Here is a 5,843-nt window from a genome sequence, read left to right as displayed (position 1 = left end):
ATTTTTTTTTATAAGCATTTAAAGATCAAATTTTGACAAAATTTATCAAATCTTAATTTGAAAAATTATTTTGTAGTTAAAAATTTATAAAATGTTCAATTTTTGTATCTAAGAATTAAAAATTTAAAACAAGATTCCACGTAAGTAATTAATTCTGTTACCAAAAAATCTAAAAATACATTTACACAGTTTATTTTATAGTCATTTAAGAACAAATTTGGACGAAATTACATATTAAAAACGTAGGATAACTATTTTAGTTATTTTGTTGTGATTGTATAATATTATTCGTGGGTACTGGGTACTTGAAACTTCTAAAGTATACTATTATATATCTATGATTTTACCACGGTTTTTTGTTGATGTATAACGCGTTATAACTTGTAAGTACCTAATAGATATTATGATATGATTAATTTGGAATTTATTATAGGTACCTATTATAGGTCAATTTTTTTTTAATACCATAGATAAGTATATATATGTCTAATACATAGACTGATATACCGTCTCCGCTCAGAATCGTTTTTCTTATACAGTGATATTATATCATTGAATTCAAATTTAATACTGTCCATTATACAGTGACCCACTTCTAACCTACTGTACAGCAGAGCGACATCCACTTACCCACCTTTTTGAAGTTTTTTTCGTATGAATGTCAATAAAATGTTATTTGATGGGTAAAAAATCTTGAAAATTGAATACAAGGATCCTAATATATTGTTACAATTGCGTTTGAAAAATTTTAAAAATCCATACTCACAATATTTTTTAATAAACATTTCAAGTTCAATTTTTAACAACATCTATAAAATTAAAAAATGATTTTGTAGTTTATTATACATTAAAATATTTATCTTTTATAGATAAGAATTGAAAACTTAAACCAAGGTTTCACGTAAGTAGGTTATTATGTAACCAAAAAAGTTATTTCATATTCAAATTTGGACGACGTTACATATTAAATAACCAAGAATAACGATTTTAGTTATTTTGTTGTAATTTTATAATATTGATTCAACTTACCGGCTACCGTATTAATAATAAGTATATAACAATATGTATAAACATAATATAGAATATCCACACTGGTAAACCGTTACTGCTCAGAATCGTATTTCGCATACAATGATATTATATCATTGAATTCGAATTACCCACATATACAGTTACCCACTTGTAACCTACTACAGCAGAGCGATATCCGCTTACCCACCTTTTTTTTACTTTTAAAATAAAGTATCTATAATAAAAATAATGTGTGCCTGTTATGGCTATTAATTATTATAGGTTAGGCTAGGTAATGTAATATGTATATGTAGGTATAATACATAATATATATTCACAATATAATGTATAATATAAATATAATTCTTAGAAGTCAAATTTAAAAATAAAATAAGAGATCTTGACTTATATTGCAGAAATACAGGCGTCACTCCCTGCTTTTCGTCTGTCGATTGTCACCCCGTAAACACCCCACAGTCACCATACGAGTCATACGACCGGTCAACTTAGGTCGACGCCTCTTTTCAAATTTCGCTGTATTGATCGAAAAATTATTTGTCCCGGGCCAACAAAGCACAGCTACATAGATTTATTTACCAAACCCCTTACATCCGTAAGTACTTATCTGCTTACTAATTTGCAATTTTTTAATATATAATATTATGGTAGGTATCCGGTAAAATCGTGAAATTATTTCTGTGACAGTCATAAAATTGAAACCAAAATAACTAATTAAAAGGAGCAAAATATGTAGTAAATATATAAAATATAGCGATTACTAAAATATCGATCATGTAGTTGATATAGATATTTAAAAAATATTGATAATTTTATTTTATTTAAATCAAAATTATATGCAGTTTTATCTTTTAAAAAGTTCGAAGTGTATAAATATTAAATATAAAGAATTTGGTATACAAATTATAAAATAAAAGAATAATATTTACATTCGCAAATTAAAATTATATGCAATACCTTTTAAAAAGTTCAGTATGTTATTTATGTTAAACACATTTAACATTTTAACCTATCTTGTATTTTGAATAGTAATCTGTCGTTTACTATTTTAGATTCGGAGTGGAGCGTTGAATGTACCTATATTGATTTTACAAAGACGTGTCTCTTTTATTTGTAATTTTAATTTCTTGTGTCTGTACTGACAATATAGGACGATAATTATTCGAAATAATACTTCAATTTTCAATTTCAGTTATTTTTCCGGTGGGAAAGTGAATCTAATGTTAGTGCTTCGGGAGGTCGAAATCTAAGGAAAACTTAAAAAAATGACCGCAGATATATGTCATTTTAACTGAATGTTTATTGTTTATATTAGCGATGGGTCGCGACGGCGATGGGTTTTTTATTATTATTATTTTATTGTAGTTGTATTGATGATATTAGGAATATAAAAATACAATTATTAGGATTTATTTTTTTTTTAACCATCTAAAATTATTCAAAAAGATTTTTGAAAAGATTGCATAACATTTACAATTTTTGATTAGTTTCTTATACTTCTATTCTACGATGTTTCAAATGGGACCACTTCTTCACGAGCACCCTGGTATCAATTTTATCTAAAATATCCTTGTTAGTATATTAAGTAACATTAAATTTTGAAGACGATCAGCATTCATGGTAGGTCATAAAAAGTTTTTTATTAGTTTTAATTTACTGAACGCTCGTTCATTGGAGGCTGTACTTACAGGGGCTGTAAACATTAATCTTAATATCTTGTTCATATTAGGCAAAATATTTTTATACATTTCTGATACATTTAAGAAATCCAAAACGTTTTTAGCGTCCTTGCAACGGTGAGCCAGCACAAGATATTCAGAGTAAACTGCATCAAAATCCTTAATATTGGATACAGAACATCCTGGAGGGAATAAATTTATTATCTTTTCAAAGTCTTCTGCTGAATTTTTATTACTCATAGGCACTTTTAAAAGATTAAATAATGGTTCAACAGTAGCAATCCATTTTTTTAAGTGTTCGGAAGTTAATGTTGTCAGAGTATCTAAAACTTTTTTAAATTCAGATCTGTAGAAAGTTTTTAAATCAAATATTGCCTGTGAACTTGGATTAGAATCTAATCTTTTTGGCAATAGTCTTCTCCTGTGTATTTTGTTGAAATCAGATTTAGGATTAATGTTTAATTGATGTGCATAATTAAAAGAATAATCATTAATCAATGTAAATAATAATTTCATTACATTAGTTGATTATTGTTATTGTTTTATTGTTATCATTATTTGTTACGTGATATTGGTAATCCATACACAAGCTGTCGTTCAGTCGACAGTCTACTGACAGTACGATTCAGTGTTGCCAGGTTTCCATTATTCAATATCGCAAATATTGTATCCCCAAATCGCCCAAATCGCCGCCATCTAGTGGTTTAAAAAGTAGCCCAAATCGCCGTCATAAAAAAATTAATGTTGCTATTTTCTGTGATAGGAGTTCTGTCTAAAGCATAGACCTTATAGGGTAGTATAAGGTCTATGGTCTAAAGTCTTAACAGTAAACACTTACACTATCCTGCAGATACCACAACATTGAAGTATTGAACATATTGGCTGATTTGGCTGGTTTCTCAATTAAATTAACAATTACATTTTGTGTTAAAATAGCTCAGCTAGTTAACTTTTTCTTTAAAATACTGAAGAAACATTAAAAAATGATATGAATAGGTATTTAAATCAAGGATTTTAACTTGGAGCCAAACTGAAAATAACAAAAGATTCTATAGAAATACAAATATAATTGAAACCTAAAACCATAAGTAGGTTTAAAAGATTTTTAATTTAAAGTAATCTGTTTCTTAAGTCAATGTAATACATAATAAGTACAAATAAATAATAGTAATGTAAAAATAAACCATGTTATAGTCAAATATCACTTGTATCACACATCTACAATGTATAGTCTTAAGTTTTAAGTGTCCTACACAACTTACAATATGCTTCTCCTTTGCCTGAACATTTTTCAGGTGCTCTTTGAAGCCATCCTATAGGTTGTACAATTTTTATTAACATTATGTTACACTGCTATAGCCACAAAAGTTATTTAAATAATATACCTGAAAAGCATGCTAAGTTTTCCCAATCCGCGTTATATTTTTTTTTTCATATTTTGAATAATTCACCATTTTAAAGTTTATTACAGTTTTACACAATAACACAGTTTTAACAAAAATAAAAAGTAAAAAATACTAAAAAAAAATTCAAAAATTGTGTGTATAGGTGTTTAAATGCAATACACAATAAGAACGCATAAATAATACTAATATAGTAATGGTATAACATTACCTATTATAGTTAAATATCACTTGCACTTTCTACAGATAACCAAAATATACCTTTTGCTTTTGAAATATAAATATAAAATATCACTGGCAATCCCAATATTCATAATACATAATATAGGTACAATATTATTATATATAATATAAAAATACCATTACAAACAATTGTACATTAATCTGTAATTCAACCAATTTACCAATACAAAAAACAAAGTATGACATTTTGGGCCTATGATTATTTAAAATAAATAATAATTTATAATATTATTTAAATTTATGCGGGAAATGTTGATATACCATCATATTATGCATAGAACCTTATATTTTAAACCGTGATTTATATCAATTATATTTATATATTAATTAAATTCATTATGTGGATTTATATATTAATAAAATTCATTATCAGATATTCAGGGTAAAAACCACAGGTACCACTGACTGCCAGTCATATCACTGTTTGCTCCGCCCATCAATTTAATTATCAATAATATTTAACCGTGATAATTATTTATGTTAAACTTGATATGGCTATAATCACGGCTATAGATAGTATGGTTACCCATCGACGTATGATTCTCATACTTGAAAAGTGTCTACCGAAATGAATCTCTATAATCAGTATTAAAGTTAAATTAAACAGCTGGAAACTTAAGCACTAGCGCTTATATGTCATAGTGGCTATCACGGAACTGCAATTTACATTTGAAAGGTAATTTCATTTAGAATCACTACAACAAATAAGCGCTAGAGCGTAAATTTCCAGCTGTTTAATACTGATAATGGAGATTCATTTCGGTAGACACTTTTCTAGATTCGATGGGCAACCATTCTATCTTTAATCGTGGCTATAATATAAGCCGAAAATATAATATTAAAGATCAATAAAAAAAAAAAAAATATATTTATTTTACAATCGCCAAAATCGCCTGCATACTATTGGTAAAGTAGCCCAATCGGCGACCGATCGCCAATGCATATTTTTCGTCGCCGGCAGACACACAAAGATAGCCCAATTGGCGAAAAATCGCCCAACCTGGCAACACTGGTACGATTAAAGATATTTATAGATAATCGTGGTCGACAGTCCATTAGTCTTACAATATTATCTATGCAACACTGGAACAGTCACGTTGGTCATGGTCTCACAAATCACCCGAGTGCCCGACGCGCGTATGCCGATTGCCGATTGCCGACCAACCTTGGCCAAAATTCAAAACATATAATAGTGTATTAGTGTAATAAAATTCTCTGTAGATAGTAGATAAGCCGAATATATTCGGAGTATACCCGGAATACCAGAATACTAATTTATATTGTTATGATTTTTCGTTTACATAATTATAGCACATGATAGTATGATATATTTAGTAATATTACGATCACATATTATTATCATACCCATACGGTCATATGGCAATTAATATTAATGAAATAAAATAATTAGAAAAAAAAACTTATGTTTGCCGACTTGGGAATAAAATCGTTAAATTGCCGACTCAGAAATCTAATTACCGAGTTTGGG

This window comes from Acyrthosiphon pisum, chromosome A2, assembly GCF_005508785.2.
Source record: "Acyrthosiphon pisum isolate AL4f chromosome A2, pea_aphid_22Mar2018_4r6ur, whole genome shotgun sequence".
Lineage (NCBI taxonomy): Eukaryota > Metazoa > Arthropoda > Insecta > Hemiptera > Aphididae > Acyrthosiphon > Acyrthosiphon pisum.
Note: the sequence above shows the minus strand (reverse complement) of the source record.